Source organism: Haemaphysalis longicornis, unplaced genomic scaffold (assembly GCF_048455015.1).
Source record: "Haemaphysalis longicornis isolate Haplotype H1 unplaced genomic scaffold, Haemaphysalis longicornis Haplotype H1 scaffold_11, whole genome shotgun sequence".
Classification (NCBI taxonomy): Eukaryota; Metazoa; Arthropoda; class Arachnida; order Ixodida; family Ixodidae; genus Haemaphysalis; species Haemaphysalis longicornis.
Window position 1 is genome coordinate 46,216,087 of NW_027526214.1, and position 27,023 is coordinate 46,243,109.

Below are 27,023 nucleotides of genomic sequence, written 5' to 3' on the forward strand. Positions count from 1 at the left end.
TACTTAGTGCTCGAAATTGGTGTTTTACGGCAATTTTCTAACCTAGGTGGGACACATTTTCTAGAAGAATCGTAACTTGGTGTTTTATTAAGGTTGTGAAAGCGATTTACTTGTCATTTGATAGTGCTTGCTGGTATTGATAACGGCCTCGAACTGATTTTGCATACGTCGGGGTGTGTTGTGCCTACTTCCTGTAGAGTGGTACATCCGTGCGAGATACCCCATTTGCTTCCAAATGGTGGCTCATACGCCAGGTGAATTTGCATCGCAAGTAATAGTGACTGAAGTAGCAGAGATGATGTTCCATGTAATTTTGGCCAGTGTTTTAAGGATGCCTTCCGGTGTTATTCTGAAGCAGATGGTTTCGAAAGGTAGCGGAATGCGAAGGGTGCAGTGTTGCCTGTTGCGCATGTCCTGATTTCTTCACCACACAATGTGATGAGAATAAATAGGTGATCACTGCTCCACGTTGTAGCATAGGCTACCCTTGCTTTTGTAAGACTTTGCGATGGCCACGTAAGGTCTGGTGTGGTATACCTTTGACATCGATGGACAGCGAACCAAGTAGAAAATCTGTTATAGTTAACTATTTGAAGATTAGTCACGTCGTACCTTAACTATTACTTATAGTTTGATTGAAAAGATTGAAGCACGGTTGTTCGTTTTATTGCACTAGATCGAAAACAACTAGAAAGAGGTGCACTTCAGGACACCGAGGCTAAACTTATATCTCTTAGAACAAGGCTTTCCTATAGAGAACATCGGGTTGTGGTTCTGGGTCCTGGAATCAAATGCTAATTTTTTTACTAGCCTCTCGCCGCTCCAACCCTTCTACAGACCTTCATTTTAGCTAGATAATGAGCGCATGGGGTTCACCCTGTTAATTACGCCTAAATGATCTATTGTGGCACCAAATTTGAGGTCCAAGACACAGAGTTTATAACAATAATTTCAAGTTTATATTTCTGCTTCCTAACGCTTGAAATGGTAATTGATGAATAATAATGGGTAAGTGCTGCATGAATTGTATTGAATTTTGGTTTCACTGCGCCTTTTTCCGAAATTATTGTATTTGATTCCCAAAACACTACAATCATGAATTCAGCCTTGGCCAATTCGCTCGAATAATTATGTGCCAGAACCATTAAGCACACTATTATCATCATCACTCGCAACCAGTGGTAACTTCCGCAACAGCTGGTACTGGCATTGGTATTGCTTTAATATATTAACTTTTACTGGTAACTTTCCCTTGCGATGTCCGAAACAAGAAATATAAAACAAATACAGATAATTCTAATTTCAGTGCCCTAAAATAGCGTGTGCAAAACAGAAGTATTCTATAAATTCGAAACTGTCAGGACCTTACCCTACATGACATCATGGGCAGCGAATATAGAAGTATCACCGCCACTCTTTCGTCAGTGGGCAAGTTATTAGCGAAGCTTCAGTGAGTCTAATTTACCGCATCGTTCCAGCGCAAATAAATTGCCTACCAATTATTTATTGGCTGAGTGAGTGATTTCTTGATACAGAAAGTGGAAAAGAAGCAGACTGGGTAAATTTGGAGTTCACCAGCATACAACCCAGTCCGGGGGAAGGAAAGAAGGGGAATGAAAGGGGATCGGTGAGAAAAAATAGGGACAGAGAAAGAGGTAGAGATAAAGAAAAAGGTACGAAGTGCGTAAGGCTCGCCGGCAGGCATTTGGCTACAGCAGTTGTATTAGGTTCGCCTCCTCGATGAAGACCAGAAGTCAGAATGCTTCCCGCCAGATGGAGTTGGGGCTTATCTGGAAAATGTGATCCATTAGGGTGTCGCTAGCGCCCCGAGACGCTGGAGGGCGGCCCGAATATCTGCTCGTGGGGCATCGTCCTGGCGGCAGGAGCAGAGTATGTGCTCGAGGATCTCGGGTTGTGGGCACTCAGCGCACGTGGGCGAGGACCAGCTGCCTTGTCAGTGCAAGCGAGCTGCAACGTTGCAGCAATCGAGCTGCATGCGGAGGAGTATGGAGCGGGCTTCCCCACTGCTGCGGATAAGCAAGATCCGTTGAGCTCGGCCACTGATGATTTCGGGCTCCGGGTGCATCATCTCCCCCACCCGCTCCAGAATAGCTTGTGCGGCGTCGAAGGAACTCTGGTCACTCGACGCAGGGACCCCATCCTCGCGATCAGCACCTCTGGCCAAGGCGTCAGCGACCTAATTGCCGGTGATCGCGACATGAGATGGCCACCAGTGCTGTCGCGGGTAACAAACGCGGGACTCCCCCAGGCAAAGTTTACCACCAGCGACTGCTCCACGTAGCCGCTGAAGCACCATGGCTGGTCCGCCGCTCGCCGTCACAAGAGAGCGAGCCGGGAGTCGATGAAGATGAGGGACTTCTGAACCTGGTTGTCCCCTTCTCTAGGTTCAGGTCTGCCGCAAGGTGCAGCCCGGCCAGCTCTGCATGGGTGAAGGACGCGGGGAAGGGCAGGCAGCACACACGACTTGTGCCAAGCTCCATTGCCGTGAAGGCGGCTCCAGCTCTTCCAGTGGACAGTTGCCCGGAGCCGTCTGTGTAGTAACGCAGGAGGCCGGCCATCTAGTCTGGCAGCAGGGCAGCAACATCCTCATGAATGGCCTGGGTTGGTTTTCGCCGCTCGCTTTGAATCCCTGGGAGCGTGGCGCAGATGTGAAGAGCTGCCTCGGTTCAAGGTGGTGGTGTGTCAAGTTGCGGACGTGGCAGCCATCTACGATTCTCGTAAATTGACGCCAGCATGCCCATCTGGGAGTAGGGTGGCCTGCGGTAGCGCTGCAAGAGAGCTGCCCCGTCCAATGTGCTATGGAGCCGATGAATGGGGTATAGGCGCTCCTGCACGGCTCGCATTTGTATGGTCGAGGTGTCAGCCTCTGTGCATGTGACCGCAGCCGGGGAAGCGCTCGTTAGGCTTACGCAGAGGTGTATGGACCGGAATCGGTCCATCTCCATCTCCTTCAACCGCAGTGGCTGTAGGTGCACCAGCGGCAGGGAATGGAGAACAGCCGAGTACGCCATTCCATAAAACACTCGAAGGGCCATGGAGTGCGATCAGCCCTAGCGTGGTACGCGGCTGGAGTGCCCTCGCCGCTGGTATACAGGTCAGCTGGGAGTCAATGACGAGCCTAAGGTATTTGACCCTGAGGCTCCACAGCAGCGCCTGGCCATTCAGGGTGAGTGGGGCTGTTTCCGTGTGTGCCTGCAAGCCACGTGGGTGGTACATCATGGCCTTTGTCTTGGCCTCGGACAGCTGAATGCCACGGCATCTCAGAAAGTCTGCCACCACCCCCAGTACCTGCTGAAGTCACGCCTTCACCTTGGACAGCTGTCTTGTTGGCCCGTGCGTCCAGATGGCGTTGTCGTCCGCGTAAACCGCCATTCCCACTGTATGCCGGAGCCCAGCGGGAATGCAGTCTGGAAGGGGAGCCAGCACCAAGATGAACAGGAACGGGCTCAGCACGCTCCTCTGGGGAACCCCGGTGCGGGCGGCTCGAGCATCTCTGAGGTAGCCTTGTGGAGCTGCTCGTCCATCAGTTTGCCACGGGGCCCACCTGCAGTAGCCGCTACAACACTCCGCGAAAGAATGCCGGCTGCCCCACATGACGAATCGGTCGTGGCTGTTTGCACAGTGGACATCACGCCACGAGACCTCCAGGCCACTCTGGACCGCTTCCCCTAGCGTCTCAGCGTCCCCAGCATCGCCTGGTTGACGTACCAGATGCTTCGAAGCCGGCACGTTACCTAGCGGATGCCACTCCTGTGCCTTTTCAACCACGTTTGGAGGGCGGGTGTCGTTTCGGCATCCTGGCTGGTGGGGTTGTTATCACCCATCCTGTAAGGCGGGCAAGCCACCCATGGAGACAGCATTTTACAGGCCCGTGTCTCTTACGTTGGCGGCCAGCAAGCTCATGGAATCTGCCGTCCTGGCCCACCTGCCGGGGAGAGCTGACCAGCGTGGCGCCTTCAGAGTGGCTTCAGGCGGCACCGCTGCACTGCTGACGCACTGGGGGACGTCGTCTCTATGCTGGAGCGGGTGCGCCACGACAAGGAGGTGGACTACGCCGTCTTCATCCACATCAGCTCAGCTATCGCCTCTCTCCCCCACGCCACCACCCTGGAATCCTTGGATGGCATGGGCGTCGTGGGGCACCCCAGAAGCTATGTACAGGCCTTTCTGGCTGGCCGGACCCTTCGAGTAAAGGCCGGCCGGGCGACCAGTAGCATATTTATATTTATTGCTAATATTATCATAATCATTTATGCTGTTGTTTGTTTGGCCCTGCAATGGTTCTGGTTGTCTTGCTATAAAGTGATTTTGTGTGTTTCCAGAACCAGTTTGTTACCACACTGCTTCTTAGCGCTAATATAAAATCAAATCCACGTCTTCGGAAACTTTAAAAATGTTGTTGGGAAAGTCTAATCTCTATCTAATCTTTGGGCAATGGTTAACAGTTGGCAGGTTGTAGTAACAGACACCCCGGTTGTCTTGAACTGCATGCTGGGTGAGGTACGGCCAATGATAGAAAAAAGGCAGATAACATGGCTAAAATGAATCAATTTTATCATTCGGTCAAATAAAGATAATGCGGCGTCAAATATCGGGTGGCTTATTTTGAATTGACTTCTTCAACAGCCGCTTATTGTGAGATGCCCCTTTCATTTTTCAATAACTATCCTCGCTCAACACAATAGAGGAACAAATAAACCCAGCTATGATGCTTTAAGAAGAAATCATGCAAAAATAACATATTATTTTATTGTTTTCTGAAAGGTCCCCGAAAAATCGGTCATCTCTGTTTTGAAAGGTCTCATACAATAGTTAGAGGATATTTAATTTAGTGATCACGAAATAAATAAACCCATCGTCTAACAAAAGTAGGCGAAAGTCACCCCCCTCTTATTACCCCCCAACATCTATATGTCGATGACACACCCACAAATAACCAGAAAAAACTCAAATGTTCACTTATGTTCACAAAACCTCGGAAAATCTGAACACACAAAAAAAATTGCAAACCAAAGTCTTTAGAACGTCCGCTGTGTCTACGGTCACTTATAGATTAACACTGTTCATTGCGACAGGGGTAACTCATCTAGCCATCTTACTTTGTCGAACATACTTGCAACAAAACGGCCTCGACTGCACCACCACTTCTCGGCTGGCAGTGACTACCTCAACCAACCCAAGCTTACTACACCTATGTAACAACAATGCAAGAAATATAGTAAACAAGTTACCCATGGACCTGAAGTATAGTAAACAAGATTATCATCATTCGTTTACGCATATGAAACCTGCCTTATGGGGTTCACAGAAACGTACCTGCATGAGGGAGGGTAATTTAGCAACTTCCTTTCACTGATATTGGCGTAGTTGCACCTGACAGGAAAGGTCGGTGAATAGGTGGAGCAGCACTTTTTGCTCTCACTTGTAGTTTTGTTCACTTGAAAGGCAACAGGAATTGACTTATTGTGTTGTCACTTCAGTTATGTTTTTATTTTATTCAATTGAGCCAAAGTAACAATGTAAGCAATTTGATTCGAAAATGTCACTTGAGTAAGGGGCGTTTTCTGTCGTTTCTTGCAACGTTAGCAGCGGCTTCGCCATATTGTCAAGCTTTATTAGAGAACGTACCTTCGGTATGGAGAATCTTATATTTATGCCAGACTTTACCGGCCATAAAATTTGATTGCCAGCTTTTCTAACCAAGGGTCAAGAGGCTTCTAAAATGTTGTCTCTTTTTGACCAAACAGAAGTGGCTCGAAAATTTACAAGAGCAGTTGTACTTATCCTTGTATGATTGTTTCAGTGTTTGCTAGAAAATAGGTTTACCTCAATTTTTTCTGAAGGCATTTCGGATCATCAGGGCGTTTATGTTTTTATTATTTTGTCGGCCGCACAGCCCGCGTATGAAGGGGTAAACAATTCCTTGAAAGTTTTCAACAGTGTAGCAAATATGTACACATTTAAAATCTGGTTTTGGTTTTGAAAATCTTTACAATTTTTTGTTACTGCTTCATTTCAAGAATAACTTGACCTAAAAAAAGGCTACCTGTATGACCAGAGAAATATTAAACCTGCCACGTCGCGTAAAAATCTTAGATATTTTGCAGAGACACTACAACTTCCTGGCACAAAGTCCGATCTGTTAACAGAAAGCCTAAATAAACCCACACGAGATGTCTATTAGCAAGTTATAGTGAACAAATATCTTGATAAGAAATTGAAGAAAATATCAGAGCTGTATCTGGCGAAGCAAGTTGGGCAAACACCGTAGATAATATTGGTGTTTATTTATTTTTACAAAGCGGTTTTCACCAAAATAATTTTATAACGCTTACCCCTTCACTCACAAAACATCTACCTCAAGTTGGTGATGTACGGTATTCTGAATAGGGAACGCCAAACTTGATACCACACTAATACGCTATAGGGTTCTGTGCATAATAAAATTAATAACACACTTTTAGTCGAACACGACTTTGGGGAAAATTTAGGCTTACGGTAATCATAAATGAAATCTCTAGCAAACAGAAGAGTCGTGTTATCCGGGAAACTTCCGAAACTGCTCCCATTTTTTAAGCTGCGGGGAAATCTTCTGTTCGTTTACAGGCACCTCTAGTTACATCTCTCTTTTAAAAATAATACTGCACGTCCTATATAACAGTGCACTGTAGATTTTTTAGAGTTTCAGCACGCGTACCAGGACGTTTGATGGAGTTTCTCAAAAGTAGAGGTATATTAAACGAGTTTGACCACATGTAAGAGGATGTAGGGTTTCATGTAGTACAATCACTGGTCATGCAGGATATTTTCATACATTATTAAAATCATTGATGTAGCTTGCCAGGTAGGTGCTTTTTATTGTCCTGTGGAAAGCTTTCGACGCAGTGCTCTATTCCAATGTTTCACTCAAATGCAACAACATTATCAAAAAACTGCTGCTAGTACGCTACATCGAGAGTTTTATTTTATATTGCTTACAATGCGTGCTTTTTATTTTTATTGGCAATTGACACTTGTTACATAACTGCATGGGTGCCATCGGGCGCATTGCGAAGGCGCCCTGTTTTTTTGCGGGCGGTTTCTTGCGGTCTGCAATGATTCAGAAATTTATCAAAAAACTGCTTCTGCTCAGGAGGAATCTAACAAGAACGAATATTTTTCAGTTTTCGTGAACGGTTCCAGACGTGGGAAGTCAGCGAACATTTAAAAGAAATACTGTTCATGGCCTTTTCTTTTTGGTCGTGGGCTAATTATTCCCCTAATAATTTAAGTCTTCTCCTTTACAAAGGAAAATGAATACAAGAACCTCGGCCTTCGTTCTACGTGTATTCTATTTTGGTAGAAGCACATCAATACTTCCGATAACCGGCTCTCAACTGTTTTCGATGGCTATTGCGCGTTTTCTGTGTAGAACGAAACAAAACCAAGGTTTGAACGATCACAACTCTTAAACGCTATTTACTTCAATAAAGTTTTCTCATGCGGAACCCACACAAAGCATCGAACATTTAAAAATAAACAAATTCAAATACCAACAAGGCGTTCAAACTGCACCATACCACACAGTTTGCGTCTTGCCAACTTAGTTTTAGGTTCAACTTCCTTATCTGCTCCACGCTAGCGAGAATGCCCTAAAATTCTGCATAGCCTAAATATTGTTACGTGGCGGCAGGACACAGATGAGACGAACGATGGGATGAGGTAATGCCCTTCCGAGATGGGTAATTCCGCAATGCCCTTCTTCTGGCTTGCCGGTCACTAACTTCACACCAAAAGCAACATCGTCTATACTAAAGCATTTATTCAAAAAATGGTTTGTGAAAAACAGTCTTTTTCTTGGTACTTTTAGCTCTGGAAGTGTGGAACATTTACGCTGAAAATCTCATGCTTTCAATAGACCAATTTCTATCTGGAAAATAAAGCTCATAATAATGCTGCTATTATGTCCCCTGCTTTGTTTATTGCTTTCTGTTCTTCATTGTACACCGGAATTGCCACATAATCCTCGTGAGAGATTTATGGTTTTATTACATAAAGAAATAAATAAATAAGGTGAATGACTTCATTGCTCAGAACGAGAACAAATATGTGTGTAGGAAAAGTGTACCACTAAATGGCACCAACTGTTGTTGGCGGTTGCAGAAGAAAACGTACGAATGGGCAGAGACAAGAGAGTTTCACTTACACAATCCTGATAAAAAAACACCATTTTCTCCATCAATAGGGTTAAGATAAAAAGAAAACCTAACATGACTTAGGCTTCTACACTACCTTAAGCAACAGAAGATGACACAGCAAAATTAAGGCGGTGATTAACGAAATCATTTCCGTAACACTATGTTCAGTATAGCACGAACTGCTTATTTTATGTTACAATCTGCCGCCATAGAAATTTCTTAACCACTAAGTAGAGCTGCCCGTAAGAAGGTTTGGCTCATTTTTTGGGCCTAACGTTTAGCTCATTTTCTGGGCCACAATGACATTTATTTCTAATATATAATTAGTATGTGGGTTTGTATTATATTTTGTTCTCGTGGACGCAGATATCTAAAAAAATGAAGACTCTTCAGCATCCTTTATAATTATCTAACTCCTAATGAAGAAATGCCAAACTGTAGAGTGCAAGCATTTGCCCTTAAGGTTAGCATCAACAAGTCTTTCTGTTTGTTTTTAAGGTAGTATGACTCAGGAGACACCAGGATTCGCATCGAAAAGCAATGTCGACAATTATTGGTGCACATTTTGCCACTTTTAAAGAGATAATTTTAACATTATCTTGCCCTTTGGGTATTAGTCACCTAATGTCTGGGTATTAGTCACGCACTGGTTATTACCGCGTACTGCGTCTCAGGAAGGCAACGCGTCAATGTCAAGCGGAGGATGGCACTCGGTGCATAGCCTCAATGTGATGTGTGTCGCCACCATCCGGCATGTCTGTCTGCTTTCCTCTCGCATTTCCCACGCGCAATAGCATCTCGCGCGCGTTCAACATTTTTCCCTTAAACTCACAGTTTCAATACACTCGTCTTCAGTTTTTTTTGGCTCCAGATCTCGGTTCATTTGCTGGGTAACGAGGGTAAAGCCGCAGTCAATCTTTAGTAGCGGGCGTGAGAATGCTCTGCACTAAAATATAGTTTGCACCCGCAATAGCTATAACTGCCATTTACAAAAACCCTTCCAGAGAATCGTCTTGTCCGTCTTAAAAATGTGTACATAAGTTCTTAGTGGGCATGGCTGTCCCTGTTTTTCTCACAATACTGCAATTGTTGTGTAGGAAGTACTGCTGGACGCAAGAAGTTACGACTACCTGAAAACTGCAGCTTTAAATGTATGATCGATATGGCTCTAATGGTGGGAATGATTTGATGAAGTTCTAACCTGCAACATTTTACGCCAGGATTTAAAAAAAATTATAATTGAAATACAAAAAATTTAGTGCCCTCCACTCTGTGAAGAAGGATGGCCAGAAGAGCTGCTGTGCCGAGCCTCAAAGAAAGTTCTGACCGGGTCGTAGTCCAAGGGGTGCACGAACCAAAACAAGTTTGCTTGTAGTTCGTGATTAAGCATTGTTTCTGGTTAATTACCTGAAAGAACTTTTGACGAAGGAGTTTTGTTCGCGTGGACAAGCATGAAGCTGTCCGTTTCCGTCACGTGGAATCCAGTATGTATTTACAGCAGACAAGAATTCGGCAATATTTACCACTTCACTTTGAACCATGCAATTTTGAGACGCAGTTCGCGGTCTCTTCCTGAGACGCACTTCCCGCCGCTGCCGCCGAGGCTCACCGTCGAGAGAACTCACAAATGAGTGCTGCCCCAGCGCACGGCAGCCATCAGGAGTGAGTACTGAACTGCGAGTGACGCAACCGGTCGTACGCTTCTGAAGCGGATGTTGTGGAACGGGCACATGCGATCTCAGCCAGTTCATACTGAGAATGAGCGACTCAACTGGGGGAACTGCGTCGTCTGCAGCGGCTGCTAAACGAGCTGGCGAAAAAGCTGCGCCCGAATATTGCCTTAAGGAGTGTCGTAATCACCAGCCCGTATTTTAAACGAGATATAAGCCGTCTTGTAATATATATTTAAACCCTAGGACCTTTTTAATTTTCGAAGATTTTTTCCACGCTCCGAGTGTGTGGCGCGCAGTTTTACGATTCCGGGGTTTCGAGTTGGCCCGGCAGCGTGGCGCTACGCTCGTTAGCGATTACTGTCTACATCGCTCAGGAACCGAAGACGATCTGCTGGATCCTACACATATACAGCTTTGCTGTAACAACAATATAAATGAAACAAAAATCTGCAAGTAAGTTTTGGCAGCGGCGAGGACAAGGTGAGCGCAGCACGTCACGCGACTCTGATACTATCTGCAGATCAACTCTGCACAGCTGCACAGATTTTAAGAGGCTCCGGTGCATCGACCTACATAATCGCCCAGCGATAATGCGTAATAGGCACCCCGGAAGTGATTTCTGTCATCGGCGTTGGGGGTCTCTAGGTCCTGCAGCGCTGACGCGCCAAAGCTCAGCTATCAAGAACCACTGCTGGCTGTCATCGGCATGTTGCAGAGGCGAAGACCAAGGACGAGGAGCACCTCACGTTTTTCTGTTCGTTTCTACCGGTTAGTATTACGCGCATGTGCATGGTTTAGAGTCGCTCCTTTTGTGGTCGCTGTGGCCCATCTTTGATTTCTTAATTCTTTATTCAAAAAAAACCTTACAGGCCCCAGAACAGGGCATTGGGTAAGGGGGGAAATCGGGAAAGTACAGGACAGATAACATACAGTTTACAGGCAGGGTAAGTGCGCAACAACAAAAAATATAAATGAAATCACATATATCGTGGTTCAGGGTGAGGTAAATCTGAAGATACACCATTTGCTGACCTGAACATGGCGAAAGAGGGATACATTTTCAACAAATAAGAGACAAGGAAAATATAAATCACCGTAATACGCAATGCACTCAGAATTAAGGAACATGGTCACATGGTGAAGAGAGTGAGGAGCCGACGGCGAAATGTATCGGGATTAGATATGGAGGCTACGCAATCAGGGAGATCATTCTAAAGACGAACGGCCCGAGGCAGTGGTGATGATTTGAATACATTAGTTGTACCGTATATGCGCATGAAGCTGAACTGATTATACAATCTGGGCGAAAAGGAGTGAGGTGTTTGAAGCTGAAGCCGCGATCGTTTATTAGAGGTAATATATTTCTGGAACAGACAGAGGAGAGCAATATCACGGCGGTTATCTAACGGCGGAAGTTGAAGGTCTAATTTAATTTGTGTTATGCTTGAGCTGATGTCGTAGTTACGTGATATGAAGCGGGCAGCTCTATTTTGAATCTTTTCTGCCATTATGATTAAGTAGTTTTGATGAGGGGACCAAATTGCTGAGGCGAATTCCAGTATTTGCAGAATAAAGGTAAGGAAGGCTAGTTTTCGAATGTTAGCAGGAGAATTTCGCATGTTGCGGCGTAGGTAGCCCAGTGAACGTGATGCTTTGGCACAGATAGACACGACGTGTGAGGCCCATGAAAGATTCTCTGTGAGAAGAACACCAAGGTATTTGTACGAAGAAGTGTGGCAAAGCATATTGTTGTTCAAGTAATAGGAAAATTCAGAGTTCACGTGTTTACGGCTGAAGGACATTACCTCGCATTTTGTAAAGTTCAATTTCATCAGCCATTTGTCACACAAGTTACAAATATGATTAAGATCTGCTTGAATGGTTAAGTGGTCATTACTGGAGTTTATAGAACGGTATATTATACAATCGTCGGCAAAAAGACGCATGCAAGAAGTAATCTCGGAGGGTAAGTCATTAATGTAGATTAAAAAGAGTAAGGGCCCAAGGACGCTGCCTTGCGGTACGCCCGAACTGACAGAAAAAAGAGGAGACGCGAAATTGTTAACCACAGTGAACTGTTGTCGAAAGGAAATGAAGTTACGAATCCAGGATAATGTTAAAGAGTGAACTCGTAGAGCAGATAACTTAGAGATTAGTCGGCAGTGGGGCACGCGATCGAAGGCTTTTGAAAAATCTACAAAAATACAGTCCGTTTGAAGGTTGCTGTTCATGTTAAAGTGTAAATCGGTGGTTAATTCAAACAATTGTGTGTCACACGAAAATCCCTTTCTGAAACCATGCTAAATTAGGAAAAAAGATATTGTTCGACTCGAGGTGATTGTACACGTGTGAACTGATTATGTGCTCAAGCATTTTGCAGCATATGCAAGTTAAAGATATGGGTCGATAGTTGTCGGGCGAGTGAATATCTCCAGTTTTGTGAATTGGTTTTATCTTTTCTATTAACCAGTCGTCGGGTAGCATGCCAGATGTTAGACATTGTTCAAAAATTTGGCATAATATTTTTCTTGATATGGGGAGGGTGTTCTTAAGTATCTTGGAATTAATGTTATCGATACCGGCTGATGTGGATAATTTTAGGTTACTAATGAGTGATTCAATGCCTCCAACTGTGATAGTAATGGGTTCCATATAGGCAGCGTCAAGTTCAGGAAAAGTAGGAACATTGGAATAATCCTCCTGGGTGAAAACAGATGAGAAGAACCTGTTAAAAACAGAGGGGCAATAAGCGCTACGAATGGGTTTGTTGTCAGTTCCATGTAAAGTGATAGTGTTAGTATCTCTGGCTGGTGATATAGTTTGCCAAAATTTTTTGGGATTAGACTGAAGCAGGGATGGTAGGTCTTGCGAATAATATTTATCTTTAGCTGAGTTTATTGCTGACCAGTAGGTTTTCAAACAGTGTTTGTATGCCTGCCAGGCGTCATCCGTGCCCAGGCGTTTAGCCCTATTGTACAAACGTTTCTTTTTATTTCGTAATTTGCCAAGGGACTTGTTGAACCAGGATCTTAATTTATCGTTGGTTATGGACAGTAAGGGAACATGCTGATCGACAAGCGCAGTTAATTTATCTCTATAAAGTACCCAGTTTTCATTTACGGATCGACAACTGAATGTAGGTAGTAACAGTTTCAAAAAAATTGTTCTAGTTCTGTGTTAATGGCAGCGTAATTTCCTGTATTGTAATCGCGAATTCGCTTTGTTGTTTTACCAGACACGGGCTTCGGAATGCTTAAAGTAAGTTGAAGTAGGTTATGGTCACTAAAACCGCTCACATTTGAAATTGAAAGTATTGTGTCAGGAGCGTTAGTGAATACCAAGTCAAGGATATTGGAAGCACGGGTGTGTTGTTTGACTACTTGGAAGAGGTTGAAATCTAACGTTAGATTTATTAGTTCCAGAGACGCGTGACATGAAGATGATATGTGTTCCCAGTCGATAAAAGGAAAATTAAAGTCACCAAGAAGATAAACATGGTTAGATGGACACAACTGAATGGCATGAGAGATGCTATCACGCAAGTCTTTCAAAAAGGAATGATCAGAATCTGGTGCACGGTAACAAGCCCCAATCAATACCACACTGGATGACAAAGACAAACCTGCCCAAACAATTTCAATGGAAGATTTCGAATCAATGAAATGCGAAGGGAGCGTTTTCTTAATGGCAAGAAGTACGCCGCCACCGCGCCTATTTATGCGGTCGTTCCTATATATTTTGTAAATGTCATTTTGTGGTAGTATTTCGTTATCGCCAACATCTCGATTCAACCATGTCTCCGTTAGCACAACTATGTCCGAATCGCTATCATCAAGAAATGAACAAAACTTGTCACGTTTGGGTAACAGGCTTGGGTAACAGATTTGAAGTTTATTTGAACCATATGTGGAAATGGCTAATGGTGCGGCACGTTTGGGTAACAGGCTTGGGTAACAGATTTGAAGTTTATTTGAACCATCTGTGGAAATGGCAAATGGTGCGGCAAAAATAAAGAAATAATTGAAAGCTGATATAAGCTTATTAGATGAACTGAAGCTATAATTATTATTTGGCGAGAACCATTTCACCGCTACCTTCGAAGAGATTTCAGGTAAGTGCGAAGCGAACACCAAGAAATGGCTCGAAACATATAGGACTCTCATAATTGTTTGTGGACCTACGAAAACCACCAAACTATGAGATCGCGCATAATTTTACGTTGGCTTGCGAAAACGAGGAATATCGAGCGAAATGCACTACTTCAGATTAAAGGGAGCAATAACTAGAGAAGCGCCTTAACCAGGAGCAACAGACGCGCTGTTTTAACCTTGTCAGAACTAAAATAGCTGTAACGTAAAGTGCCAGAAGGAAGATATGGCGTGCGTTCTTGCTCAGAAATACAATTTATGAAGCAATACCCCAAGGTACATTGAGGGCGGCGTACGCGTAACAGGCAGGCACCCGGTGAAGCCTAACATTGGTGTTCAGTTAAAGTTAGTTAAGAACGCACCCCACGACTTATGCAGAGATTGTGGGGTCGAATCCTGCTTCATATTACGGGATATTTTTTGTCAAGTTTCATTTTCTTTTTTCAGTTTTTCAAAAAAATTACAATTTTTTTATTCAGTGCAACGAAGCGCTCGAAAAGCCGAAGAGCACTGGAAACAAATGATTGCGTCTTTCACGTGTGTTCTTACGGAAACCGTCGTTCAAGATATTTCTGTTCTGGAAAAATAAATTACAAGGGTTGCGGCCACAGTAGTTCAGAAATATCAGTGGCTAACCAAGACAAGGTTTTACGTGGCGGCCGCTGGAAATACAAAAGTCACTCGGCGTCTATGGCGGGAGTCGACGGGGGCGCTAGTTTACCGGTCTCTGAACCTATCAATATGCCCAGCGCTGAAGCCGAGAGGGAATTTATTGCCGGGATAGTGCTATTTCCAGCCCACCGCAGACGTTATGCAGAGAATATAGGTTCCATTCTCGCTGCCGATAACAGCCGGTTTTTCCCCGACTTTGATTTCCTAATTGCTCTACCTCAAAAAATGACAATTACCGTATGCGGCGCTACAAAGCACTCGAGTGCACTCATAGACAAACGAGAGCAGCGGAGAGTGCCATTCATCCTTTGGGGGACTATGTCATAAAGTGACGAGAAGGAAGTCGACGCAAGGCACGCGCCGCCATAGTCATCAACACGAGCTACAGCACCGAGCCTCTCGACACCGGAGCACGAGCTGCGCTGGCCACCGGCCAATCGGAAGCATCCAGCAATAGAGGCCCGTGGCAGGAGCGTCACCGGGGCGTGCGGTAGTCGGGTGACCGGACCCGTGCCGTGCCCCAAGAAGTACTCCGCGAACGCAATCTCCAAGACATCTTCTCAACAGGCAATTCGCGTCTTCAGACAGCGGTAGAGGAATGCGACTCTCCAAGAGAGCTGTGCCTGCTACCCCGCGACGGGAGCTCGGAGCGCGATCTACAGCTGTGCCACGACACGTCGCCTGGACCGCGCAGCACCGCAACGCCACGGCACTGCTTCTCGGACGTGTGGCACAACCCCGTTTGAGCGGCGAACACGTATTATGACTTTATTCAAATTCCCGACTTTGACTGTTTACCGTTTGTTGAACTCTTGCCCGTTTGCTACGCCGCATTTGCGCTAGTTTCTGCCTTACTGTCTAGCTTTCTATTGTTCGCTACTATTTTTTTGTGTCTCTGTGTCGATTGTGTGATTTAGATTTGGGTTTCGGGTTGTATAAACAAAAGTCTCGTTTCTAAATTTTACCCTCAATTTATTATTGTCCATCGAATCTTACAATTATTGGCGTCCACGACAGGACGAGGCTGGTTTGTTTGGTATTCCCTGAAAAAATTCATAATGGACACGGCAGAGCTATACTAAGTAGGGAAGAGGCTAGGCTTGAGGGGCGACCAGCTTAAACAGTGAGTGCTCGAGGAGCAAAATATCTGGCTCGAGAAAGCAGTTCTAGAGCTCGGGGTGGCCAAACAGCTAGCCGAGGTAAAAAAGGAGATTGCCGCAAAATAGAAAGTGTGTGAAGAGCACGCGCGAGTGCGCATGGACATTAAAAAGGAAACGTTTCAGCGGGGGTTACGGCTAGCCGAGCTTGAGGTGACGAACAAAGACGTACTTCTAGCAGAGCGCGATGGAAAAACCCAAAATAGAACGCAGATGGAGACATCTCTTTTGATTATTCGCGAGTTCGTTGAACCTACGGGTAGTGACGACCTTAAAGAGTCCCTGCATGACATCCTGAATGAAGACTGCAGCTCAGTACGAAAACGTGTCCCCATCCGAGACAGTAGGGTCGTAGAACGCCAAACTTTTACCCAGAGTCCCCAGAAAGGGTCGAAAAGAAGCACCGGCTGCATAGGCTGAGTGGTAACTTCAATGGTTCAAAGGGGTGACATTTAACAACAACGAAAAAGATGTACAGGCTGACGGCTTCCAGATGGCTTCCAGATCGGACCGGAAGCGCAAATCCAAATCCCAACAGTTCATAAAAAAAGGCCACCGCCAGCTAGAAAGGTTCCCTTAAACTTTACTCAGAGAGCTTCCATGAGTTCCGTATAGTTAGGAGATATTGTATGAGTACAAAAACTCACAGCCATGGCACGCCCGTGTATCGGAATGGCAGAGGATGTCACCGGAGCCACTGTGGGGAAAGGAAAGAAATGTCCGCCTGACTGCCTGTTTGGGCGATTCAGGAATGTCTGTTGCACACGGACCTGGCGTATATATTCTATATTTTGGTCTGTCGGTTTTTGATATACTTTGATGTGCTTTTTGTGAGGTTGCGTGTTTTTGCAAGGAGGTTTCAAGTGCAGTGGTGAGGACTAAATAGAGTGTGACTATTCATCTATAGAATTATGTGCTTCGCAGGGGTGTAGGACTGTGAAGAGAAATTTTTCGTAGAAAAATGCTTAAGTGGGGGGAAATTGTCATTAAGTGACGAGAAAGACGTAGACGCAAGGAAGGCGCCGCCAAGGTCCTCGACATGAGCTACGGCACCGAGCCTCTCGAGACCGGAGCAAGTGCTGCGCCGGCCACCGGCCTATCGGAAGCATCCAGAAACAGAGCCCGGTGGCAGGAGCGTCACCGGGGCGCGCGGCGGTTGGGCGACCGGACCTGTGCCATGCCCAAGAAGACCTCCACGAACGCTATCTCCAAGACTGCTTCTCAACAAGCGAGTCGGGTCTTCAGACCGCGGTAGAGGAACGCGACGCTCCAAGAGAGCTGTGTCTGCTACCACGCGACGGGAGGTCGGAGCGCGAACTACCGCTGGGCCACGACATGTAGCCTGGACCGCGCAATACCGCAACACCACGGCGCTGCTTCTCGGACGTGTGGGACAACCCCGTTTGAGCAGCGAACAAGTATTGTGACTTTTTTCCAATTCCTGACCATGACTATTTCCCGTTTGTTGAACTATTGCCCGTTTCTTCTGCCGCAATCGCGCTAGTTTCTGCCTTACTGTCTAGGTTTCTATGGTTCGCTGCTATTTTTTGGTGTATCTATGTCCATTACGTGATTTAGATTTGGATTTGGGGTTGTATAAACAAAAGTCTCATTTGTATGCTTTCTCCCTCAATTTATTGTTGTCCATCGAACCTTACACCTAACAGCGCTGTCACAGCCATTGGACCTCCAGCAGAGTAAATGACATGGGGCGAATGGTTACTCCCCCAACCGTTCGTCCTACGTAGACGAGCGGTTGCTCTGTTCCGTTAGCCCATGAAAACAAGCTAAAAGCAGCGAAAAAAATTTCCTGCCGGGAATTAAATCAATGACGCCCTCGACACGAACGCGAAAGTATACCGACTAGACCCAAAGAGCAGATGAATAATTGGGTAAGATAGTGGGTAGTCGAGTGCAAAAATGTTTGATACTTTGCACTCGCCATCGTCGAATTCATTACAGGAATTGGAATTTCTAGCAATGCAACTGCTTGCATTTCCAGCTCTGCTAACTCATGCATTTATGGGTGATTTCGATCTACACGTATGCGCTCGGAAGCATAGTTTTTCCACGTAAAAGAAAAGAAAACCAATCGCCCTCGTAATGCCAGGACGTCGAGGCTCAGTGGTCGAATGACGCACGCGCTTCAGCAAAAAATAATAAATTTCGTAATATTTGCAACTTATTCCACAAGTATTTGGGGTCATAAGCGGGAGTTGAGGGTCGTCTGTACGAGCGAAATAGCATGAAAACAGGGCCTGTCCCTGCGTAAATAAAAACAAAGTTCTGGTTGGCTAACTTCGTCAACCAGTGTATGCAGATGGGACTGGAAATACAGACCTCCCTCACAGCTGTTGCGGCGTTTTAATAGGTTTTGTAGAAAAAGCGTTTACGTCTCGGTAATAAAAACTAACAGCAAAGCGCTTTCCTGCCGTACGTGCTATGATTCGACGTTGTTGTTATTGTTGCGGACTTTTGCAGTGAGATACGAACAATTGTATTCTCTACACATCATGAGCAATGTCTCCGATATTTAATTATCAGTTTGCTAACAGGTTAGTGTGCGCGAAGTCTTTTATTGACCCGTATTATCGCTCGCTAGATTTATCCTATATTTTCAGAGGATCGAAAACGCTGTAAAAAACGGAGGTAGCCTGAAAGCAGTGAAGAGGCGTCTTGGCGTGGGGATAAATCAGATGTATGCACTGAAAGATAAGCAAGGCAATATCGTCGCAAATACAGATAACATAGTCACAGAAGCCGAGTAGTTCTACAGGGATCTGTACTGTAGCTGGCACATCCAGGATAATGCCGAACGAGAAAGTAGTTCTGAGGAGATAGACATCCCACCAGTAACGACCATAGAAGTAAGGAAGGTTTTCAAAGTAATGAAGTGGGTCAAAGCCCCTGTTTAGGATGAGATAACAGCAGACCTCTTGAAGGATGGTGGAGGAATTGTACTTAAAAAACTTGCAAACATGTATACGCAATGCCGAATTACCGCAAGCGTACCCGAATCATGGTAGAACGCGAACATATTCTAATCCATACGAAAGGTGACATGAAGGACTTAAAAAATAACATGCCGATCAGCTTACTGTCAGTCGCCTGCAAGGTACCTACCAAGGTAATCGCTAACAAAATTTCTGCAAACTTGGATTTCAGTCAACATGAGGAACAAGCAGGGTTCCCTAAAGGATATTCAACAATGGACCATATTCACAAGATCAATCAGATTATAGAGAACTGCGCTTAGTATACTGAACCAATCTATAAAGCATTCATTTGATTATGAGAAAGCAGTTGACTCGGTTGGAAGCGTAGCAGTCATTCAGGCATAACGGGACCAGGGGGTAGATGAACATTATGTAAGAATACAAGAGGATATCTATAATGGGTCCACAGCTACCGTCATCCTTCTTAAGGAGAGCAGTAATATACATATAAGAAAGGGCGTCAGACAAGGAGACACAATCTCTCTAATGTTACTCACAGCATGTTTACAAGAAGTGTTTAGAACGTTGGATTGGTAACAGGTAGGAGTAAGGGTTAATGGAGAATACCTCCGTAACCCCAGATTTGCTGATGACGTTGCCTTGCTAAATAACTCGGGGGACGAAATTGCAAAGCATGCTTTCTGACTCTGACGAACAGAATAGAACCGTGGGCCTAAAAATTAATATTCAGAAAACCAAAATTATGATCAATATCCTGGGGACAGCACAGCAGTTTGGTATAGGGGGCGATGCAGTGGAAGTCGTAAGCCAATTTTTATACTTAGGCCAAGTTGTAACCCCGGATTCCAACCATGAGGGAGAGATAATTTTAATTATCAGAATGGGCTGGAGTGCATTCGGCAGACATACTCAGATAATGAAACGCAGCCTACCATTGTCCTTGAAGAAGAAAGTGTACGACAGCTGCATCTTACCGGTACTCACCTACGGGGGAGAAACTTGGAGGCTCACTAAGAGGATTCAACATAAATTAAGAACGACTCAGTGGGCAATGGAGCGGAAAATGATAGGTGTAAAATTTTCCGTTCCATTTTACGACTGCCAAAATTTTCTGTCTAACCCACTGCCTCTTGACGTAGCCAAGACAATTTTAATCATTTTTATACTACCATTTGCTTTTATGGCACTTTATAAAATATTCTGTGCTGGAAACTACGTTTCTTTTCAATTAAAAGTTGTAAACAGATATATGCTACGAAATTACATGGGGGAGTAAATGCTCGCCTTTTCGCCCACCGTTGCACTCTAGATAGGCGGGGACGACTATTTGGCCACGAATTAGGCACCTGATAAACAGGCTCCCACATTTACTCCACTTGAGGAGATATGGTCGCTCGCAAGGACTGACGGCTGTATGGGCTTCTTTTCTACCTTTTTTAGCTAAGACTGTATCCCGATTGCACTGGCAATGAAGGCCTGCATCGTTGATTTGTTTTTGCGAAATCTCTCATTCCATTTGTTTTTGTTCTGCAAACATAAATTACGGTTCTGGCTACAGCATCCCGGAAACGCCAGTGGTTTACCCCGAATAACTACGAAGTTTCACTGCTAGCCGCTGGGAACAGGAACGACGCTCGGGGTCTCCCGCGGGAATCGAGGGGTGGTGCTAGTTGACCGGTTTCTGAGCCTATCTAAAGTATAGGCTCCCATTGCAGTTATGAGAGAATTCGTCGTCCGGATAGGGCAGTTGGTAGCCCAACACTCGCGTTATAAGGAGGTCGTGAGTTCGATTCCCGCTTCCGATCACGGCAAAGTTTTTTCTCGTTTTTGATCTCTTTATCCCAGTACCACAAAATTGAAAATTACATTATACCGGGCTACAATGCACTCAAGAAGCCATAAACCACTTGAAATAAAAGAGAGCATCTGGTGTGTGGGTTTTACGTAATGCCTCGTCACATATATTTCTGTTCTCAAAAATGCAATACGTGGGTTCCAGCTGGAGCAGTAAAAAATTGTCATTGGAATGCTCCGAACGGCGACCATGTTTACCGTGGCAGCCACAGGAAAATAAAAGAAGCTCGTCTCCCGCAGTGGTTGAGGTGCGGCGGTAGTTGACCGGTGTCTTAAAATAACTAACATATAAGCCCCGCTGAACTCGAGACGAATTAAGTCACCGGGATAGTACAACAGGGCGCGTATAGCACGCGGGATGCGGAGGTGATGGGTTGGATTCCCGATCTGATCACAACAAATTTTTGTTCACGAGTACGAGTTGTTTATCCTTGCATCTCCAGAAATGAGAGTTACCTTATACGGCGCTGAAAAGCACTGCAGTAGCCGAATAACCGAGGCAACAAAGGACTGCAGGTGCATTGTACTTATATGTGCGCATATGTGTATAAACCTACACATATATCGAATCAGAAAATGAGAAATGACGGGCTCGGTGGAAATAAGACAGCAAATAAGGGTTGGCAGTAAGGGAAACGTCAGACAGAGAGGGGAGGTTGTGGTGGGTCACAGTAACAGACGAAGAACTTATTGAGTCAGAAAGAAAATGGTGAAAAAATGCCCGCCGGGTGGGATCTGAACCCACGACCTCCAAAAGAACACTCTGGTGCGATAACCGCTGGGCTACCAGCGGGGCTGTTTCCCCACCACCTTCTCGAGTATTTATGTTAAAGGAGTTTTTGTTTCCTGAACTTGGGGGTGGTAGCCAGCGCCACCCGGACTACTGGGGGTGAAGGGGACCTTTCTTAACCCCCGGATCGTTACTAGACTGCCTACGATATGTCGAGAGTGGTCGACCAGCGTTGAACCCACTTAAGCTACCTTGGCACCAAGATTGCCAGGAAAGAAGCCCTCGCTAAGAATTTAGCGAATCAGAAAATGGGAAATGACGGGCTCGGTGAATATTAGACAGAAAATAGGGGTTGGACGTCACGAAAACCTCGGAGAGCAAAGGGGAGAATGCGGTAGGTAAAAAAAAACAGATGAAGAATTTTTTGAGTCACAAAGAATGTGGTGAGAAAATGCCTGCCGGGTGGGATCCGAACCCACGACCTCCGGAAGACTGGTCTGGTGCGATGACCACTAGGCTACCGTTGGGGCTGTTTCCACACCACTTTCTCAGTTGTTTATGTGAAGATATTTTTTGTTTCTTGCACTTGGCAGGGTAGCCAGCGCCACTCGGACTACTTGTGGTGAAAGGGACCTTCTTTTTATTCCCGGGGCCATGCTCCAGTGTCTACGACATTTCGAGAGTAGTCGACCAGAGTAAATCCCTCTTAGGCTACCTATGGCTTCAAGACTAGCAATACAGAGGCCCTCGCTATGCATGTAGCGAATCAGAAATGCGAAAAGGTTTAGGACAAAATTTCTTCATCTGTTTTTATGAGCTAGTCTATTATCACGTTCCCTGTTTGAGGTTTTCTTGACTACCAACCCTTATTCGGTCTTAATTCACTGAGCCCCTATTTCCCATTTCTAGTTCGCTACATGCATAGCGAGGGCCTCTGTTATGGCAGTCTTGGTGCCTAAGGTAGCTTAAGAGGGTTCAACGCTGGTCGACCACTCGCGAGATATCGTAGACGCTCGAGACAGAGCCCGGGTGTTCAAAAGAAGATCCCTTTCACCCCGAGTAGACCGAGTGGCGCTTGCTACACCGCCAGGTGCAGGAAACAAAATATTACCGTAACATAAATACCACAGAAATTGGTCGGGAAATAGCCGCGCCGGTAGCGTAGTGGGCATCACACCACACCTATATTCTGGAGGTCGTGGGTTCGGATCCCACCCGGGGGCATTTTTTTACCACTTTCTTTCAGACTCAAAAAATTCTTTATCTGTGTTTATGACCTACAGCAATTCTGCCTTTCGCTGTTCGAGGTTTTCTTGACTACCAACCCTCATGCTGTCTCTATTCCCCGAGCACCTCATTTCCCTTTTCTGATTCGCTACATACATAGTGAGGGCGTCTGTTCTGGCAGTCTTGGTACCAAAGGTAGCTTAAGAGGGTCGACGCTGGTCGACCATTCATCTCGACATGTCGTAGCCCCTTGAGTCACGGCCCGGGGAATAAAAAGAAGATCTCCTTCACCCCAAGTAGTCCCCGAGTGGCTTCACCCCGAGTGGCTACCATCGCCATGTGCAGGAAACAAAAAATACCTTAACCTAAATACCTGTGAAAGTGGGGGTGGGGGGGGGAACAGCCCCACCGGTAGCATGGCGGTCATTGCACCAGGCCGGTATTTTGGAGGACTTAGTTTCGGATCCCACCTGGAGGGCATTTTTTCACCACTTTCTGACTCAAAAAATTCTTCATCTGTTTTTATGACCTACTACAATCTGCCTTTTGCTCTTCGAGGTTTTCTTGAGTGCCAACACTTATTCTGTCTCAATACACCAAGCCCCTCATTTCCCATTTCTGATTCTCGACATGTATTCCGAGGGCCTCTGTTGTGGCAGTCTTGGTTCCAAATGTAGCCTAAGAGGGTTCAATGCTGGTCGACCACTCTCGATATGTTGTAAACACTCCAGTCACAGTGGGGGGGGGGGGCTAAAACGAAGGTCCCCTTCACTCCGAGCAGTCCAAGTAGCGCTGGCTACAACCGCAAAGGGCAGAAAACAAAAAAAAAATACCTGAACATAAATACCCGAGAAAGTGGTGGGGAAATAGCGCCGCCGGTAGCGTAGTGGTCATCGCACCAGACCGGCATTCTGGAGGTCGTAGGTTCGGATCCCCACTGGAGGGCAGTTTTTCACCACTTTCCTTCTGACTCAAAAAATTATTCATCTTTTTTATGACACTCTGCATTCTGCCTTTTGCTCTCTGAGCTTTTCTTGGCTGCCAACACTTATCATGTTTCAATTCACCGAGCCCCTCATTTCCCATTTCTGATTTGTGACCTGCATAGCTAGGGCTTCTGTTATGGCAGTCTTGGTTCTAAAGGTAGCTTAAGAGGGTTCAACGCTGGTCGACCAATCTTGATATTTTGTAAACACTCGAGTCACGGCCTGAGGCTACAACGAAGGTCCCCTTCCCCCGAGCAGTCCGAGTAGCGCTGGCTACCACCCCAAATTAAGGAAACAAAAAATATTTTAAATATAAATACCCGAGAAAGTGTTGGGGAAACAGCCCCGCCGGTAGCGTAGTGGTCATCACGTAATACGGATATTCTGGAGGTCGTAAATTAGGATCCCCACTTGCGGGAAGTTTTTCACGACCTTTTTCTAACTAAAAATTCTTGATCTGTTTTTATGACCTACTGGAACTCTGCCTTTCGCTGTCCGAGTTTTTTTTTTTTGACAACCACTTTTGACAACCACTTTTTTGACAACACTTATTGTGTCTTAATGCACCTAGCCCCTGATATCCTATTTTTTTTTCGATACATGCATAACGAGGGTCATAGCGCCAGACCGGTATTCTGGAGGTCAGAGGTTCGCATCTCCACCGGCGGGCAGTTTCTTAACACTTTCTGTCTGACTCAAAAAATTTTCTGTCGACGGTAATTTGCTTCCAAAGTTATTTGCTCCTTTGTTTTTAAATACGTGGAGTGCGTAGCACATCTCCCCGCGCAGCTCTGTATCGTCGTGACATTGTTGACGGTCCAAACAAACCTTTGTATTCAGGCCAGCGAACGAAGCGGTTTGTGAGTGTGTGTGTTGTGGGCGTGTTCGCGATGAGATGCGACGTTGTGCTTCTGCGGTGAACAAAGCGCATGTGTTTATCTACTTATCGATCTGTCCCGCCTGTAACACCACCGCATTACTTCGAAGGCACGTCTCCCACAACGCCAGCAACAAAGTACAGCCCATATTCCTTTTCACAGATATGGTGGCAAAACTAATAAAGCGTGATATGTTATTACTAATGATGTTCAGATACACAATACTCAAGAGGGGAAGGCGATGAACAAGGTCGCAACCATAAGGGTATAAATAGCGTCGCACCGGTGACAACTGTCATCGCGCTTTTGACTCGCTGAGCTCTTGGAGAAGAATTGAGTTCACAACACAATTCACACGACTGCACACAGTCCTTATTCATTCACAGTAGTAACATTAGGCATTTGAGTAAAATTGAGGGCTCTCATCTTGTTACATGCTTAAACTGAACAGCGCAGCACGCGTCTGAGAGTCGTACTTGTCGAACGCCGAAGGTCGTGACCAGTAGATTGGATTGGCTTATATTTAATGGCTTTATTGCACCGTCGTTATTTTGCAGTCTCAAAACAACATATCAAACAATAAACTTTTCAACAGTACAAACTGTAGCGTTAGTAAACAATTTGTGTATTTTATGTACTTTTTACCTTAACGGCAGGAATTTATACGCCACTTGGGGTAGTGCGGGTATTGGCGGTCAGATGTTTGAGTGGCACCCCTGGATACGACGTCAGAAGGGGCCCGCTCCGCGGTCGTCTGCTATATTTGCGCCCCTGCAACACCACCGCCGTGGTCGTCTGGTTGTTACTGGCAGAAGTGCCTTTGCTAGAAATCGCCCACTTTGATGCTTTGGTGCTTTAAAAAAGCGTGTTTTCAATGAGATTCTGACAGCTCCGAATATATTCAGGCTTTATCTCGCACAAGTTTACAACATACGAGAAGCGAGGGAACGTCTTTTAGAGTGCACCGCTCAGACGATCGTGTGTAACTCGTCGTATCTAGCGTATTTGCGAGTTTCAGTGCTCAGAGCTCCTCGATAAGTATTGAAAAGGCGTAGGCTTCTCTTAACTATTTCTGAGAAGCTCTTATGAAGACTCAACCGTGAATTGCTACTCAGGAAGCAGCGGGGCGCACAGAAGGAAATAAAACGGGTATTTTCTATTTTTTTCGTTTTTGTTGACTTGTGTTAGATGAATGTTTTTTGCTGTGCCCAACGCTTTCATTTTTTGCACCGTCCTAAACGTCCTAGGAGGTTTGGGGATGTTTGCGAGGCTCACAAAGTTCGTGTGGATAAGTAATGCAATGAGATTTCAGCTACCGCGCAGATAACATTGCCCACAGTACTCGAAGGCGGATTTTGTGCACCCAATTTTTATCGAATCATCGTTATTGTAACGAACTTAATCTCAACCCGAACACGTATGACATGATTACGGTGTTGAAAACTTGGTATACTCGCTAACGAACGCAATAAATAGTACACATGCCCATTTTCAGTAAAACACAATTGCAAACAAATGAATATGTTCAGGCAGATCTTTATTGTTTTCCAAAACCTTCAGTCGCAAAGAACAAATCCTGGCCTACTCGTTGTGACGTTCGGTGAATTGAAGAATGAATATTACTCTCTCGTCTTGGACTGAGGAGCCTGTGCACTAACCAGCTTGATTTCACTGTTAAAGTTTTCTCCTCCTCCAGGTATCCTCCTCATGAGTGCAGTTTTACGCCCGTATGAATATTGGGATGATATGGCTGTGGCGAATGTACCGAAATATCCCTCCAAATCTGAACAAACATAGTCTTACTGTATCTTTGTCATACCGGTTACTCGTTTTGGTCATTGAGCCTGCATGTGGTTAGGATCCTGGCATAAAACGAGCACGCACCTACACACACAGCAGGTTATTTGGAAATCAACCTACAATATTTGTGCCCCATAGTGCATGTCGGCACACTGTCGTGCCATGACAACGTAAAGTGACTTCACACAATAGTTTCGAGCGTTAGGCAAAGTTGCCAAATCTGTGTTACCTTACTTACGATTAGATGGAATCGTAATGCCTTCTTCCAAAGCCGACAGCTTCGAAGGGCTGCAATTTGTTTTGGTATTCTATTTTCGCAGTTGTCGTTTGTCAGCCTCCGCCTAGTACCTTTGTTATAAAGACTGCCTAATACCGAGGCTGACGCCTAGCTCCGACACAGGCCCAGCTTCTCAGCAATGCATGGGCTACGCCGGCAATGTTTTTTCCGAAGGGGCATCAAAAACGATACTTAGAATCATGCATTGAGCAAGTTCACGCTATTTTCAGTCTTTTGTTACGAAGAAAAGTTTCGAATACACGTGATCTGCTGTGGACAAGCACAAAATCTCAACTGGGCGCAAGGAAACAGCAGAGAGAGCGAGCACAAGAACCAAGTAAAATGGTGGTTTGACTGAACAAAAACTCCTATGAGCATGAAATTTTTTGAGGCATATGTTCAGTCTTATTTATTTTTTATGTCCTCCACATTTATAAATTCGTAAAAGCAATACTGGTGGATTACA

At 45.3% G+C, this 27,023-nt stretch overlaps 1 pseudogene; it reads right to left on the reverse strand.

The window, feature by feature from the left end:
* Positions 1-2,276: 2,276 nt before the first annotated feature.
* Positions 2,277-27,023, reverse strand: part of LOC144160633 (uncharacterized) — an 82,605-nt pseudogene continuing 57,858 nt past the window's right edge.